Here is an 18,136-nt window from a genome sequence, read left to right as displayed (position 1 = left end):
TCCTAGCTGTTTTTATAAAATCACTGAATCAAATCTAACTCTGATTACATCAGAGAAGGCCAGGTACCCTACACAATAAGAGGGGGTTTGAAATTTTGACTTGTCTTCTTAAATATCACCAAAATCTGATAACAAGGTCAATTACGTCCCTGGGTGGGATTGAACCACCAACCTTTTGGTTAATAGCCGTACACACTAACTGATTGCGCCACAGAGACACTTTGCAAACAGTACATACTGACAAAGGCTAATAAGCATTCATCTAAAACGTTTCCTAGAAAAACTTAATAAAGTCAATAATCTGGAGAGTTTTTGTAAGATGTTTCTTCTATCAACCAACGAAGAAACACATTGGTACTTTCCCATGATGAGTGAGTGCTTCAGGATCTCTTGCACTTACATGTGCAGCAGAGTACAGCAATGGAAGCATGCTGGGCCCATAACCCAGAGGTAGGCAGATTGAAACTATCCTCTGCTATATGCATTTTTTTGTTTGTTAATTAAAGTATTCCAAAACTGGGATTGATATTTTGGCTCTTTTATTTTTACTTTAAGTACAATAACTTTTACCATTTTAATTTGTTTTAATAGTATATTGACAGTATTGTTTTCTTTCAAAAATCCACTTCATTTTCTTTACCCTATTATTAAAATGGTAATTGACAAAAACAAACTACATTGTCACCAGAAGAGCAATACAAAATGTACAAGTGATATATTAAAATCATCTTTCCAGCTTGAATTTCAATGATGCATTGGGGCAACGATTTTGTGAGAAACATCTTCACCCTTAAATAAAGATTTTCTTAATTCCTTACCTGTGTGCTAATTAGATATCACCTTGTTTTCACATTAAACAGACTTCCACATGAGAAAGCAGCAAGGATGCAGTGGCGTTAATGTTTCCTGGTGTCAACCTGTATTATTTCAGTAGACATTGAAATGAGGGTGCATCTTGCTGCCTTTCCAATGAAGCAAGTTTAATTTAGTAATAGGTGAAAAACCATCCTTACAAAGGTGTTAATCAGAGACTTGGCTTTGTGGACACTTTTCAGAGAACAAATTTGTTAGCATAAAAATAAAGCCAGAAAATAAAGAGCTGTTTAATCACTCAATTGGATTTTTCTGCCAGCATATTTTTTTTCTCTGCAACCCACTGCTAAATTGTGCTTCCTAGCTTTTTTTATAAAATCACTGAATCAAATCTAACTCTGATAACATCAGAGAAGGCCAGGTACCCTACACAATAACAGGGGGTATGAAATTTGACTTGTCTACTTAAAGATCACCAAAATCTGACCACAAGGTCAATTACGTCCCTGGGTGGGATTGAACCACTAACCTTTTGGTTAATAGCCGTACACACTAACTGATTGCGCCACAGAGACACTTTGCAAAAGTATATACTGACAAATGCTAATAAGCATTCATCTAAAACGTTTCCTAGAAAAACTTAAAAAAGTCAATAATCTGGAGAGTTTTTTTAAGATGTTTCTTCTATCAACCAACGAAGAAACACATTGGTACTTTCCCATGATGAGTGAGTGCTTCAGGATCTCTTGCACGTACGTGTGCAGCAGAGTACAGCAATGGAAGCATGCTGGGCCCATAACCCAGAGGTAGGCAGATTGAAACTATCCTCTGCTATATGCATTTTTTTTTGTTAATTAAAGTAATCCAAAACTGGGATTGATATTTTGGCTCTTTTATTTTTACTTAAAGTACAATAACTCTTACCATTTTAATTTGTTTTAATAGTATATTGACAGTATTGTTTTCTTTCAAAAATCCACTTCATTTTCTTTACCCTATTATTAAAATGGTAATTGACAAAAACAAACTACATTGTCACCAGAAGAGCAATACAAAATGTACAAGTGATATATTAAAATCATCTTTCCAGCTTGAATTTCAATGATGCATTGGGGCAACGATTTTGTGAGAAACATCTTCACCCTTAAATAAAGATTTTCTTAATTCCTTACCTGTGTGCTAATTAGATATCACCTTGTTTTCACATTAAGCAGACTTCCACATGAGAAAGCAGCAAGGATGCAGTGGCGTTAATGTTTCCTGGTGTCAACCTGTATTATTTCAGTAGACATTGAAATGAGGATGCATCTTGCTGCCTTTCCAATGAAGCAAGTTTAATTTAGTAATAGGTGAAAAACCATCCCTACAAAGGTGTTAATCAGAGACTTTACTTTGTGGACACTTTTAAGAGAACAAATTTGTTAGCATAAAAATAAAGCCAGAAAATGAAGAGCTGTTTAATCACTCAATTGGATTTTTCTGCCAGCATATTTCTTTTTCTCTACAACCCACTGCTAAATTGTGCTTCCTAGCTGTTTTTATAAATCACTGAATCAAATCTAACTCTGATTACATCAGAGAAGGCCAGGTACCCTACACCATAACAGGGGGTTTGAAATTTTGACTTGTCTACTTAAAGATCACCAAAATCTGATAACAAGGTCAATTACGTACCTGGGTGGGATTGAACCACCAACCTTTTGGTTAATAGCCGTACACACTAACTGATTGCGCCACAGAAACACATTGCAAAAGTATATACTGACAAGGGCTAATAAGCATTCATCTAAAACGTTTCCTAGAAAAACTTTAAAAAGTCAATAATCTGGAGAGTTTTTGTAAGATGTTTCTTCCATCAACCAACGAAGAAACACATTGGTACTTTCCCATGATGAGTGAGTGCTTCAGGATCTCTTGCACTTACATGTGCAGCAGAGTACAGCAATGGAAGCATGCTGGGCTCATAACCCAGAGGTAGGCAGATTGAAACTATCCTCTGCTGTATGCTTTTTTTTTTTAATTAAAGTAATCCAAAACTGGGATTGATATTTTGGCTCTTTTATTTTTACTTAAAGTACAATAACTTTTACCATTTTAATTTGTTTTAATAGTATATTGACAGTATTGTTTTCTTTCAAAAATCCACTTCATTTTCTTTACCCTATTATTAAAATGGTAATTGACAAAAACAAACTACATTGTCACCAGAAGAGCAATACAAAATGTACAAGTGATATATTAAAATCATCTTTCCAGCTTGAATTTCAATGATGCATTGGGGCAACGATTTTGTGAGAAACATCTTCACCCTTAAATAAAGATTTTCTTAATTCCTTACCTGTGTGCTAATTAGATATCACCTTGTTTTCATATTAAACAGACTTCCACATGAGAAAACAGCAAGGATGCAGTGGCGTTAATGTTTCCTGGTGTCAACTTGTATTATTTCAGTAGACATTGAAATGAGGATGCATCTTGCTGCCTTTCCAATGAAGCAAGTTTAATTTAGTATTAGGTGAAAAACCATCCTTACAAAGGTGTTAATCAGAGACTTGGCTTTGTGGACACTTTTCAGAGAACAAATTTGTTAGCATAAAAATAAAGCCAGAAAATGAAGAGCTGTTTAATCACTCAATTGGATTTTTCTGCCAGCATATTTTTTTTCTCTGCAACCCACTGCTAAATTGTGCTTCCTAGCTTTTTTTATAAAATCACTGAATCAAATCTAACTCTGATAACATCAGAGAAGGCCAGGTACCCTACACAATAACAGGGGGTATGAAATTTGACTTGTCTACTTAAAGATCACCACTACTTGAAGATGTTTCTCACAAAATTGTTGCCCCAATGCATCATTGAAATTCAAGCTGGAAAGATGATTTTAATATATCACTTGTACATTTTGTATTGCTCTTCTGGTGACAATGTAGTTTTTTTTGTCAATTACCATTTTAATAACAGGGTAAAGAAAATTAAGTGGATTTTTGAAAGAAAACTATACTGTCAATATACTATTAAAACAAATTAAAATGGTAAAAGTTATTGTACTTTAAGTAAAAATAAAAGAGCAAAAATATCAATCCCAGTTTTGATTACTTAAATTAACAAAAAAATGCATATAGCAAAGGATAGTTTCAATCTGCCTACCTCTGGGTTATGGGTCCAGCATGCTTCCATTGCAGTACTCTGCTGCACATGTAAGTGCAAGAGATCCTGAAGCACTCACTCATCATGGGAAAGTACCAATGTGTTTATTCGTTAGTTGATGGAAGAAACATCTTACAAAAACTCTCCAGATTATTGATTTTTTAATGTTTTTCTAGGAAACGTTCTAGATGTATGCTTATTAGCCTTTGTCAGTAGGCACTTTTCGCAAAGTGTCTCTGTGGCGCAATCGGTTAGTGTGTTCGGCTATTAACCGAAAGGTTGGTGGTTCAATCCCACCCAGGGACCTAATTAAACTTGTGATCAGATTTTGGTGATATTTAAGTAGACAAGTCAAAATTTCAAACCCCCTCTTATGGTGTAGGGTACATGGCCTTCTCTGATGTAATCAGAGTTAGATTTGATTCAGTGATTTTATAAAAAAAACAGCTAGGAAGCACAATTTAGCAGTGGGTTGCAGAGAAAAAAAATATGCTGGCAGAAAAATCCAATCGAGTGATTAAACAGCTCTTCATTTTCTGGCTTTATTTTTATGCTAACAAATTTGTTCTCTGAAAAGTGTCCACAAAGCCAAGTCTCTGATTAACACCTTTGTAAGGATGGTTTTTCACCTATTACTAAATTAAACTTGCTTCATTGGAAAGGCAGCAAGATGCATCCTCATTTCAATGTCTACTGAAATAATACAAGTTGACACCAGGAAACATTAACGCCACTGCTTCCTTGCTGCTTTCTCATGTGGAAGTCTGTTTAATGTGAAAACAAGGTGATATCTAATTAGCACACAGGTAAGGAATTAAGAAAATCTTTATTTAAGGGTGAAGATGTTTCTCACAAATTTGTTGACCCAATGCATCATTGAAATTCAAGCTGGAAAGATGATTTTAATATATCACTTGTACATTTTGTATTGCTCTTCTGGTGACAATGTAGTTTGTTTTTGTCAATTACCATTTTAATAATAGGGTAAAGAAAATGAAGTGGATTTTTGAAAGAAAACAATACTGTCAATATACTATTAAAACAAATTAAAATGGTAAAAGTTATTGTACTTTAAGTAAAAATAAAAGAGACAAAATATCAATCCCTGTTTTGGATTACTTTAATTAACAAAAAAAAAATGCATATAGCAGAGGATAGTTTCAATCTGCCTACCTCTGGGTTATGGGCCTATCATGCTTCCATTGCAGTACTCTGCTGCACATGTAAGTGCAAGAGATCCTGAAGCACTCACTCATCATGGGAAAGTACCAATGTGTTTCTTCGTTGGTTGATGGAAGAAACATCTTACAAAAACTCTCCAGATTATTGACTTTTTAAAGTTTTTCTAGGAAACGTTTTAGATGAATGCTTATTAGCCTTTGTCAGTATGGACTTTTGCAAAATGTCTCTGTGGCGCAATCAGTTAGTATGTACGGCTATTAACCATAAGGTTGGTGGTTCAATCCCACCCAGGGACCTAATTTCCCTTGTTATCAGATTTTGGTGATCTTTAAGTAGACAAGTCAAAATTTCAAACCCCCTGTTACGGTGTAGGGTACCTGGCCTTCTCTGATGTAATCAGAGTTAGATTTGATTCAGTGATTTTATAAAAACAGCTAGGAAGCACAATTTAGCAGTGGGTTGCAGAGAAAAAAAATATGCTGGCAGAAAAATCCAATTGAGTGATTAAACAGCTCTTCATTTTCTGGCTTTATTTTTATGCTAACAAATTTGTTCTCTGAAAAGTGTCCACAAAGCCAAGTCTCTGATTAACACCTTTGTAAGGATGGTTTTTCACCTATTACTAAATTAAACTTGCTTCATTGGAAAGGCAGCAAGATGCATCCTCATTTCAATGTCTACTGAAATAATACAAGTTGACACCAGGAAACATTAACGCCACTGCATCCTTGCTGTTTTCTCATGTGGAAGTCTGTTTAATATGAAAACAAGGTGATATCTAATTAGCACACAGGTAAGGAATTAAGAAAATCTTTATTTAAGGGTGAAGATGTTTCTCACAAAATCGTTGCCCCAATGCATCATTGAAATTCAAGCTGGAAAGATGATTTTAATATATCACTTGTACATTTTGTATTGCTCTTCTGGTGACAATGTAGTTTGTTTTTGTCAATTACCATTTTAATAATAGGGTAAAGAAAATGAAGTGGATTTTTGAAAGAAAACAATACTGTCAATATACTATTAAAACAAATTAAAATGGTAAAAGTTATTGTACTTTAAGTAAAAATAAAAGAGCCAAAATATCAATCCCAGTTTTGGATTACTTTAATTAAAAAAAAAAACATACAGCAGAGGATAGTTTCAATCTGCCTACCTCTGGGTTATGAGCCCAGCATGCTTCCATTGCTGTACTCTGCTGCACATGTAAGTGCAAGAGATCCTGAAGCACTCACTCATCATGGGAAAGTACCAATGTGTTTCTTCGTTGGTTGATGGAAGAAACATCTTACAAAAACTCTCCAGATTATTGACTTTTTAAAGTTTTTCTAGGAAACGTTTTAGATGAATGCTTATTAGCCCTTGTCAGTATATACTTTTGCAATGTGTTTCTGTGGCGCAATCAGTTAGTGTGTACGGCTATTAACCAAAAGGTTGGTGGTTCAATCCCACCCAGGTACGTAATGTCAAAGTCAGAAAAATGTCTCAATGCACGTTGCCATATTTGCACCGCACACTGGTCCGTGCTGCGCATGCGTGCGCTCTCCCGTGGAAGCGCATACCCGCAATAGCGTGCACTCGCACGCGCAGTATGCGCATTTACGGTAGAGTTTATGTGATCGTAGCGTGCGACTCATTCGTTACAAAAGTTCACAATTAATGTAGTTTATAGATCATGTTCCCCTCAATAGTTTCTGTAAGTTTGGTTTAGATAGAATGTCCCTGAGCGGAGGAATCCCTCTTTGTATTGCACGAAGGGTCTAACAGGAGTCATACAGCAGTGTTTGGTACCCATCGGAAGAGTATTTAATTAGCAATATTCCGGTGTTGGTTTGGAGCGTATTAATCGCTCGTGCGAATAGTTATGGACATAAGAAGTTTATGTCCATTTCTATGATTTGCACATACTCAGGTATGCGGCGGGAAACCCAGTTCCCCACCCACCTGAGCTGTTGGAAATCAGCACAGCCCACCTGTATGAATCAACCTATGACCTTTGGTTACAGTACAGGGCCGAATTCCTGTGTCCAATAAACTGTAGGATTGTAGGGACTAGGAGATTGCATTGAGTGTGGGGCATAAATAGGCAGACCGACCACATCCAGCTCTCACTCTCTCATCAACGGTTATCTGCTGATAATCGGGAGCTGGATATCGAGGCGCAGGCGATCATACCCTTTGTGCGTAAGTTCTCTCCGTAATCATTGTCTTTCTGTGAACCAATATCTCTCTTTCTCTCTCTATCTCTCTCTCTCCTCTTTTTCTCTTAAATACTTCGTAGTATTATTGTATTGTATTGTGTTAGACCAGGATAGCATTGTAGTTTATCCCTTAGTTAGGTGTTTGGTTAGGAAGTCTTTGTTATATTGTAGTGTATCATTTGTACTGTGTTACTCTTTTACAAGTATACTAGATATAATACAGATTATAGGCTTTGGAACCCTAAACCAGTATCAGTGTATTTACTATAGTATTAAGTGTTCACTTGAGCGTCGGTGACGCTCAAACAGCTTTGTAGATAGTCAGGTTACACAAGGTTGCATTTACACCCTGTACTCACATTAAGGTATTCTGTGTGTTTCATCGGTATAAGGTTTAATATCAAGGTATAGTGTTGTGAGCGTCTGCACCGCTGGTGACCTCCTCGTGGTCTCTAGCGTATGCTACGTTACAGCGAATCTTTCCCCTAGACATAACCAATAACGTGTCCTGTGATCACTGGGCCGTGAGCGAACGTGACGTTTGAGCGTCTCGCCTACGGCTGAGCGATCGTTACGCAAATAGCGTATCATTACGGTATTTCTTAAGTAAGCAGCGTACAGTGTTCTTAGCTTCATAAGGGTTGTTTATACGACAAAGGAATTTAGCATTGTCAATTGCGGGCTCGTCCGGTCCTTTTCACATCTGCACTAGGTAGATCAGCAGACGTTATCCCCCAGCAAAAGGGTGGGAGGTTATCTCGCAGTTGCTGACGGGATAAGCGTCTGCTTCGCTTAGACAAAGAGTGCTGAAGGAACCCGGTAACCGGAAGTAAGAACAAAACGCTTGTGTCTTTTAAAACTGTTTATTTTTCTTTTGTCTTGCGTACGCATACATTTATCTGCATTTCTGTTTCATTTTCGTATATCACTATTCCTGTTTGCCAATTTTTTATAGTTGATAGAAAGTGCTAAAAAAGAGATTTGCTGTTATTTTAGAGGTAATAGTTAAAGTATAGAACAAACACACGGTTTGTCTGAGATACAAGGCAGTCAGTGTGGATTGCGGTAGATGATCAGGGATCATTTACATTGATAAAAGTATATATATTGTGTTACGGTGGATCCTTTGCATTACGTACACGTGTCGCTAACAAAGACTAGCGTACGCAATCCAAAAGGCAGACGCACGCAGCGTTCATTACGCAACGTAGCGTCTGGTTACGCCCACGTAGCCCAAGTCACGAAAAGTTGAATTAGCGCAAAGCGATAATTAGCGCAAAAGCGATAAGTAACGCACAGCGGTAAATAACGCAAATCTATTTTTTGGAAAATCTAAAATTTAGTTTAACAGATCCTGCTCCTAATTGGTAACACTCTTGGCCTGAAGACAATTTCTGCGCAGAAATAGATATAGAAACAAAAGTGTACATGTGTTGAGTGAGTGTGTTTTGTATACAAAAGTTTATACAATTTTAAAGGTGGAACCAAAAGGAAAGTCGGGTACTCGTTAAGGAACATACGTGTAAGTGACATATACGGTGGCCAGGGAGGCATCTCTGGTTAAATAATATTTGAGCATTAGAGTATAGCGGACCATAAGGTAACAAGACCAGGAGGTCATAAGGAACAAGACCAGGAGGTCGTAAGGTAAAAGGTCCGCTATAAAAGTCCAGTGGCACAACGCCTGGGGTGTTGGTGCAGAACCCATATAGGCCATACAAGCTCTGGTTGAAGGAATCGCAGCCGAAAACATCGATTCCATTGATCTTTCAGTACATGACAAGTAGTGCTCGTATACTGAACGATTGGACCGCACGTTATTGTGTGCAGTAGTTAGTAATCTGACCTAATACCATTAGAGTAAAGTGGTCACAAACGCTATCTGTACATTCTGACGTGATTTGTGTAATTTTTTATTTTTGGAAGGGAAGTTCGCTGGTCACTCAGGAACTATCTAACAACCCCAACTTTACTGGAAAGAGTAAGTGTCCTGCGGGTAACCCTCATATGTTCCAGTAAACTAAAGGTTCACAGGGGCCCTGGGTTGGGTACCACAGCTCTGGTTTACAGTGATTGCGGCATAGGCCAACGTGGGCGAGAAGTAAGTGGGGTACTTGATAAACCACCACCGCCGGCCTGCCCAAGGACATCTTGGTTTGTTTGTAAGGGTGCGCTGAGAGCCTTGATATTCAAGGAGGAATAAGCAACGCCTGCAGATTATGGGGGCCATTTGTTCAGGTAGGGGGCGATCAACCCAGGTTCAGGTTGATTCAGAGAACCGATCCATCGGGTCGGCACGATATGTGATGTGTAAGAAATATGGAAATCACGCTGAAGTTTTTTGTGATGAATGGGAGAGAATGACTGTACAAGACAGGGACAAGTTCCCAAGAATAGGTAGCTTCAGTCCAGAGGTGTTACAAAATTTAAGGAGGAGGATAAGTCTCGTTGAACTAACGAAGAGACAAAATAAACATTATGAATATTTACAGTTATGGCAACAGGAAAGTGAATTACAAAGAGAGTCTATTGACTTTTCTGACTCTTATCTTGAGAGGAGAGACATGGCATCGGGAGAGGAGTTGATTGCGGAGAGAAAAGCACAAGGGTGGAACAATAAAAACGCTCTTAGCAACTGTAATATAGATTATAAGAATAAGTGTAATAAATGTAACAATGATTATTGTAATACTGTTGAATGTACAACTATTAACCTGTGCCAGTTGCACCCCATGTCAAACCTCCCTCAGGAATACAAACAAGACAGTGAGCCCAGAACGATGTCAGCACCTCTTCCAACAACCATCACAGAAGCCATCCAGGTGGACACGACCAAATGGGTAAAGGCAATAATCGAACCCCCTAACGGAGGGTCAGGTGAGGTCGTGTCCACAGGTACGTACAATGTTTCATATCACGCACAAACAGATGTACCCCATATTGTAAGGCCAACACAAGATGATGGAACTGAGCTCAATCTGGCCAGGGTGATCTCAGTCCCCAATGGGAAGACTGACGATCAGGGAATCATTCCCGTCAAGGACAGTGCAATGCGCTGTCTCTGGTCCCGGACAGAATTGAGATCAATCATGTCTGATTACCCAGATCCTAGGAAAGATCTAACTGTATGATCAAAGATTCACAGAAGGCATATCAACTCCCTAGACAACGACATAATCATGGTATCCAAGGAACCAGGTAGGTACAGGGAAAGCGGTTGAGGGTGATGAGCATCCAAACGTTTGAGGAGGCATCAAATCAACCAAAACCCCAGGCCATTGGCACATGGAGGAACTTAAGGAGTTGTGATCTGTGCAAAAGAGAACTGCAATAACCCACATAAAGTTAGACCCCCTAGACATGAAAATGAGCAAAATTACAACACACACCATTATAATCAAGAATCACATAGGCAGGAAAGGTGATTGTTAGGAATGGAGGCAAGCCTGAGGTAACGGTTAATGAAGTGGGAGGTCATTCACTGAAGACACGGGAATGACCAGGTTAAACGTTGTAAATGTATTTGTGAAAAATGTTTTTCTCTTTTCTCACTCTCTATCCCCATCTCTGACGATTATTGGTAAGAATTCAAACATTGCATATTCGCTTGGTCCTTGCAGAAGTCTACCAAACCCCAGCATGACCTATCCACCACAATGTATTCTGGCCAGATACAGACAGTGGAATAATGCAAGTGCTGGTGGGGAGGGACTGCTCAAGGAAACCAGTAGACACATAGATATGACAGCCTAATAAGTCTGACAATGTTTTTCTAATGCTAACAATGTTTTCTTAATGTTGACAATGTTTAAAAATGTTTTGTTTCTCTTTTCTCATTGGTGGTTATTGTCGAGTTATGTAATGTATATATGCACATGAATTGTTCTCTATCTCTTTTGTTTTTTTTTTGTTTTCTCTCTCTTCTCACTCATGTTTTCATGGTTTAAAGATGGTATGTCACCCCTCAGTTGGACCAATGGTAATGCCAGATTTTTGCTCCTTACAGAAAGATCGTCGGTTAGGAAGGAATATTGCATCACCAGAATGATCGTTTTTGAAGACTGAGAGACAACACCTTTGAGAGGACAGCAGAACAAGAAGAACAACAAGACGAGAGAACTTATTATCGTAACGAGTTCTCTCCCCCTCAAACTGATTTTCTTATACCCCATTTACAAATTTCTTCTTTTCTCCTCCTGTAAGATGGACTTGCCCCAAGAGACTGTGATATGGATTTTTCCCGTTAACCATGATGTTGACCAGAGCAGTCTGTTTCGGTGAGAGTACCAGTGAGGTCGAGAAAGGATCCAGAAAGGTCCTGATGACTGAGACGGAGGTGTAAATTTCCAATAGCAACCCAATCACCAAGCAAAGGCGAGTACCGGGCACGATCTAACAACCATGTTATTTGTAAACAACTGTGAAGGAATGTTAGTTCAAAAAGAAAGTTGAATCTGTAGGCTCTGTAACAAAGTAATGCCAATCCAGTTTTAATATCCATATGGACCGGCATCCATTGAGTGACTATCACTCTCTAGTGGGTAACGTGTTGAACCAAACAGATTGTTGGGTATGCTCTCAAGTACCTCAGGGTCACAGCAAATCAGGGCTAGTACCATTTCCTTTAACGTTAGGGGAGGTACTTGAGCTAAGTGGTGGGAGACCGGTGGACCGGAGGTTTAACATCTCCAGCCCTCCTAGTTTGAAGCTCCACCAATACCATGTGGATAGGTCCCTCATATGTTTTAACATCTCCAATCCCAGAAAACCGGGAAATTGGGAAGTGTCATGGAGCAACCTTACCATGACCTTTTCACACAGAGCAGATAGAATGCCTACAGATACAGAGCTCGTACGCCACATAGTCAGTAGAGGAAAATCTTTCCGGTATCGATATACCTTAGGAAATAGGATTACTAAAGTTGGAGAGGTATCACCAGGATACTGTGCACATATCGTACAAACCGATACGTGCATTAGACAGATGGAAGAATTAGGGTCAGGAGATTTCACCTGGAAGGTTTGTAACATGGTCATGTCCTTCTCCGTCCCTTATGTTCTCCCCGATGATGCATATTTCATATGTGGGAGAAAGGCGTACAAGTGGCTTGCCCCAAACTCTGAAGGATTGTGTTATATTGGAAAAGTATTGCCTGAAGTGATGACTGTTACACATGACAAAATGAAGGACATACACCGTGGTGCCCAAACTCCTTATACTCACACTCACTACGAGCACCTTGTTAAAAGACAACTGTCAGAAAGGTTAGAGCATCCGGCCTCTGATCTTATCCATGAATCCACCGGGATTCAGGTTCTGGTAGCGTTAGATTTCACTCGCACCGCTCGAGGTGTGATGAATTATAGATACATTTCCGCACTCGCCAATTTGTTAGATAATATCACTGAAATGTATGATGACACGTTTAGATACACTGGAAGAGAACTTCAAGCTTATAAAACAGAACTAGTTCAGCATAGAATGGTTCTTAATTATCTTACAGCAGTAACAGGCGGATATTGTGTTACCTTGGCAACACAGTACGGCATAAAGTGTTGCACGTATATCACAAATAGTACCGAGGATCCAGTAGAGGTCATAGACCAAAAGATGGACGATATTCTGCAATTAAAGTGGGAATTTCGTCGAAAACACAATCTCACCCTTGCTGCTGTAGGTAATGAGCTGACTGGTTGGGTGTCATGGTTGAACCCGCGAAATTGGTTCTCCGGTTTGGGAGAGTGGGCTCAAGGAGTCATAATGGATGTTGGAAAGTTTCTACTGTGTATCTTAGGTGTTGTTATATCTATTGGATTGATATTTAGATGTGGGCAGGCTTTGATGAGGTGCAAGCAAAGTACGAAAGTGATGAGCTTAAGGAGTGAGGAAACTGTAATTAACCTGGATTTGATTTATGACCCAATGCTAGAAACCATGACGTAATGATGTAATGAGTATACGGTCCGTCTTTCACCCATTTCTATGTTTTCCTCCGAGGTACAAAGACCCACGTAGACGAAGGATTTGATGAGCCAAGGGGCCGACAACGGAAAGATGGAAAGAAGAAGAGCAGACGACCTGTTATACAAGATTTTGATGGACAATGCCATGGGTACCCCAGTTTCCCTAGGAACTTTAAAATCACGCTAGCCCAACATTTTTTGTAAATCCATGGACGTTGTTTGCTTTACTCACGATTTATGAGCAAAAGCACAAAGAAGAAGACTCCAATCAACCGACACCAATCAAGACCTCAATCGACGAACGTACATTAACCTGACATAGAATATCATTGCATTTTTCGTAAGTGTTCTTTATCTTCATCTCTGCAACCCTCAGGTAATAACACACATAGTCGATAGGGAATACAGGCACAGATAGCAGCAACCACATACCCCCCCCAATTCATGTATCATCAACTAAAATGTGCATCCCCATTGTGTTACAACCACAGCCGAAATGAGCTCGGTAGAGTTTGACAGCCCATCCACAGACCTGTACCACAGGATAAGAAGGAATTCAAATGTATACTTCGCAATACCTCGAAGCTTGATTTACAACACGTACGGCACGATGATACATGACCCCCCAAACATGGATTCATACACACATGCTTCTGCTATCTCACTAGGTCATACCCTCTTCACACCTTCTCCTCTCTCCTCCCCTACCCAACCATGGAAATCAATTAACCCCTGACTTACATTTTTCTCCTTAAATGTTTTGTGGCAGTTATTATTGACTGCCAAAGGGTGGACTGTCAAAGTCAGAAAAATGTCTCAATGCACGTTGCCATATTTGCACCGCACACTGGTCCGTGCTGCGCATGCGTACGCTCTCCCGTGGAAGCGCATACCCGCAATAGCGTGCACTCGCACGCGCAGTATGCGCATTTACGGTAGAGTTTATGTGATCGTAGCGTGCGACTCATTCGTTACAAAAGTTCACAATTAATGTAGTTTATAGATCATGTTCCCCTCAATAGTTTCTGTAAGTTTGGTTTAGATAGAATGTCCCTGAGCGGAGGAATCCCTCTTTGTATTGCACGAAGGGTCTAACAGGAGTCATACAGCAGTGTTTGGTACCCATCGGAAGAGTATTTAATTAGCAATATTCCGGTGTTGGTTTGGAGCGTATTAATCGCTCGTGCGAATAGTTATGGACATAAGAAGTTTATGTCCATTTCTATGATTTGCACATACTCAGGTATGCGGCGGGAAACCCAGTTCCCCACCCACCTGAGCTGTTGGAAATCAGCACAGCCCACCTGTATGAATCAACCTATGACCTTTGGTTACAGTACAGGGCCGAATTCCTGTGTCCAATAAACTGTAGGATTGTAGGGACTAGGAGATTGCATTGAGTGTGGGGCATAAATAGGCAGACCGACCACATCCAGCTCTCACTCTCTCATCAACGGTTATCTGCTGATAATCGGGAGCTGGATATCGAGGCGCAGGCGATCATACCCTTTGTGCGTAAGTTCTCTCCGTAATCATTGTCTTTCTGTGAACCAATATCTCTCTTTCTCTCTCTATCTCTCTCTCTCCTCTTTTTCTCTTAAATACTTCGTAGTATTATTGTATTGTATTGTGTTAGACCAGGATAGCATTGTAGTTTATCCCTTAGTTAGGTGTTTGGTTAGGAAGTCTTTGTTATATTGTAGTGTATCATTTGTACTGTGTTACTCTTTTACAAGTATACTAGATATAATACAGATTATAGGCTTTGGAACCCTAAACCAGTATCAGTGTATTTACTATAGTATTAAGTGTTCACTTGAGCGTCGGTGACGCTCAAACAGCTTTGTAGATAGTCAGGTTACACAAGGTTGCATTTACACCCTGTACTCACATTAAGGTATTCTGTGTGTTTCATCGGTATAAGGTTTAATATCAAGGTATAGTGTTGTGAGCGTCTGCACCGCTGGTGACCTCCTCGTGGTCTCTAGCGTATGCTACGTTACAGCGAATCTTTCCCCTAGACATAACCAATAACGTGTCCTGTGATCACTGGGCCGTGAGCGAACGTGACGTTTGAGCGTCTCGCCTACGGCTGAGCGATCGTTACGCAAATAGCGTATCATTACGGTATTTCTTAAGTAAGCAGCGTACAGTGTTCTTAGCTTCATAAGGGTTGTTTATACGACAAAGGAATTTAGCATTGTCAGTAATTGACCTTGTTATCAGATTTTGGTGATCTTTAAGTAGACAAGTCAAAATTTCAAACCCCCTGTTATGGTGTAGGGTACCTGGCCTTCTCTGATGTAATCAGAGTTAGATTTGATTCAGTGATTTATAAAAACAGCTAGGAAGCACAATTTAGCAGTGGGTTGTAGAGAAAAAGAAATATGCTGGCAGAAAAATCCAATTGAGTGATTAAAAAGCTCTTCATTTTCTGGCTTTATTTTTATGCTAACAAATTTGTTCTCTGAAAAGTGTCCACAAAGTAAAGTCTCTGATTAACACCTTTGTAGGGATGGTTTTTCACCTATTACTAAATTAAACTTGCTTCATTGGAAAGGCAGCAAGATGCATCCTCATTTCAATGTCTACTGAAATAATACAGGTTGACACCAGGAAACATTAACGCCACTGCATCCTTGCTGCTTTCTCATGTGGAAGTCTGTTTAATGTGAAAACAAGGTGATATCTAATTAGCACACAGGTAAGGAATTAAGAAAATCTTTATTTAAGGGTGAAGATGTTTCTCACAAAATCGTTGCCCCAATGCATCATTGAAATTCAAGCTGGAAAGATGATTTTAATATATCACTTGTACATTTTGTATTGCTCTTCTGGTGACAATGTAGTTTGTTTTTGTCAATTACCATTTTAATAATAGGGTAAAGAAAATGAAGTGGATTTTTGAAAGAAAACAATACTGTCAATATACTATTAAAACAAATTAAAATGGTAAGAGTTATTGTACTTTAAGTAAAAATAAAAGAGCCAAAATATCAATCCCAGTTTTGGATTACTTTAATTAACAAAAAAAAATGCATATAGCAGAGGATAGTTTCAATCTGCCTACCTCTGGGTTATGGGCCCAGCATGCTTCCATTGCTGTACTCTGCTGCACACGTACGTGCAAGAGATCCTGAAGCACTCACTCATCATGGGAAAGTACCAATGTGTTTCTTCGTTGGTTGATAGAAGAAACATCTTAAAAAAACTCTCCAGATTATTGACTTTTTTAAGTTTTTCTAGGAAACGTTTTAGATGAATGCATATTAGCATTTGTCAGTATATACTTTTGCAAAGTGTCTCTGTGGCGCAATCAGTTAGTGTGTACGGCTATTAACCAAAAGGTTAGTGGTTCAATCCCACCCAGGGACGTAATTGACCTTGTGGTCAGATTTTGGTGATCTTTAAGTAGACAAGTCAAATTTCATACCCCCTGTTATTGTGTAGGGTACCTGGCCTTCTCTGATGTTATCAGAGTTAGATTTGATTCAGTGATTTTATAAAAAAAGCTAGGAAGCACAATTTAGCAGTGGGTTGCAGAGAAAAAAAATATGCTGGCAGAAAAATCCAATTGAGTGATTAAACAGCTCTTTATTTTCTGGCTTTATTTTTATGCTAACAAATTTGTTCTCTGAAAAGTGTCCACAAAGCCAAGTCTCTGATTAACACCTTTGTAAGGATGGTTTTTCACCTATTACTAAATTAAACTTGCTTCATTGGAAAGGCAGCAAGATGCATCCTCATTTCAATGTCTACTGAAATAATACAGGTTGACACCAGGAAACATTAACGCCACTGCATCCTTGCTGCTTTCTCATGTGGAAGTCTGTTTAATGTGAAAACAAGGTGATATCTAATTAGCACACAGGTAAGGAATTAAGAAAATCTTTATTTAAGGGTGAAGATGTTTCTCACAAAATCGTTGCCCCAATGCATCATTGAAATTCAAGCTGGAAAGATGATTTTAATATATCACTTGTACATTTTGTATTGCTCTTCTGGTGACAATGTAGTTTGTTTTTGTCAATTACCATTTTAATAATAGGGTAAAGAAAATGAAGTGGATTTTTGAAAGAAAACAATACTGTCAATATACTATTAAAACAAATTAAAATGGTAAAAGTTATTGTACTTAAAGTAAAAATAAAAGAGCCAAAATATCAATCCCAGTTTTGGAATACTTTAATTAACAAACAAAAAAATGCATATAGCAGAGGATAGTTTCAATCTGCCTACCTCTGGGTTATGGGCCCAGCATGCTTCCATTGCTGTACTCTGCTGCACATGTAAGTGCAAGAGATCCTGAAGCACTCACTCATCATGGGAAAGTACCAATGTGTTTCTTCGTTGGTTGATAGAAGAAACATCTTACAAAAACTCTCCAGATTATTGACTTTATTAAGTGTTTCTAGGAAACGTTTTAGATGAATGCTTATTAGCCTTTGTCAGTATGTACTGTTTGCAAAGTGTCTCTGTGGCGCAATCAGTTAGTGTGTACGGCTATTAACCAAAAGGTTGGTGGTTCAATCCCACCCAGGGACGTAATTGACCTTGTTATCAGATTTTGGTGATATTTAAGAAGACAAGTCAAAATTTCAAACCCCCTCTTATTGTGTAGGGTACCTGGCCTTCTCTGATGTAATCAGAGTTAGATTTGATTCAGTGATTTTATAAAAACAGCTAGGAAGCACAATTTAGCAGTGGTTTGCAGAGAAAAAAAATATGCTGGCAGAAAATCCAATTGAGTGATTAAACAGCTCTTAATTTTCTTGCTTTATTTTTATGCTAACAAATTTGTTCTCTGAAAAGTGTCCACAAAGCCAAGT

General features: G+C 38.8%; 1 non-coding gene across 1 annotated transcript; it reads left to right on the top strand.

The window, feature by feature from the left end:
* The first annotated feature begins 4,192 nt into the window (after window positions 1-4,192).
* TRNAN-AUU (transfer RNA asparagine (anticodon AUU)) lies at window positions 4,193-4,266 on the top strand. Its single transcript has one exon. It is a non-coding gene; the product is annotated as a tRNA-Asn (tRNA).
* The last annotated feature ends 13,870 nt before the right edge of the window (window positions 4,267-18,136 follow it).

The sequence above is a fragment of the Pseudophryne corroboree genome, unplaced genomic scaffold, assembly GCF_028390025.1.
Source record: "Pseudophryne corroboree isolate aPseCor3 unplaced genomic scaffold, aPseCor3.hap2 scaffold_500, whole genome shotgun sequence".
NCBI classification, from domain to species: domain Eukaryota; kingdom Metazoa; phylum Chordata; class Amphibia; order Anura; family Myobatrachidae; genus Pseudophryne; species Pseudophryne corroboree.
The sequence above is the reverse complement of the archived record's forward strand: the minus strand, read 5'-3'. Positions and strand labels throughout refer to the sequence as shown.